Source organism: Rhagoletis zephyria, unplaced genomic scaffold (assembly GCF_001687245.7).
Source record: "Rhagoletis zephyria isolate East Lansing unplaced genomic scaffold, Rhagoletis_zephyria_1.1 Rzeph_scaffold_00058, whole genome shotgun sequence".
NCBI lineage: Eukaryota > Metazoa > Arthropoda > Insecta > Diptera > Tephritidae > Rhagoletis > Rhagoletis zephyria.
Window position 1 is genome coordinate 37993 of NW_016157142.1, and position 201 is coordinate 38193.

The following is a 201-nucleotide window of genomic DNA, read 5'->3' on the forward strand; positions in this document are numbered from 1 at the left end:
AGAATCACTCTTGCCAACAAGTGCTACTTTGGACTGAGTATGCAATTCAGGAGTAAAGTCCTCTCTCGGCGTACAAAAACCACGCTCTATAAGTCACTCATCATGCCCGTGCGGGTATATGGCGCAGAAGCATGGACAATGACCACATCCGATGAGGCGGCTCTTGGAGTGTTTGAGAGAAAGATTTTGCGGAAGATTTAC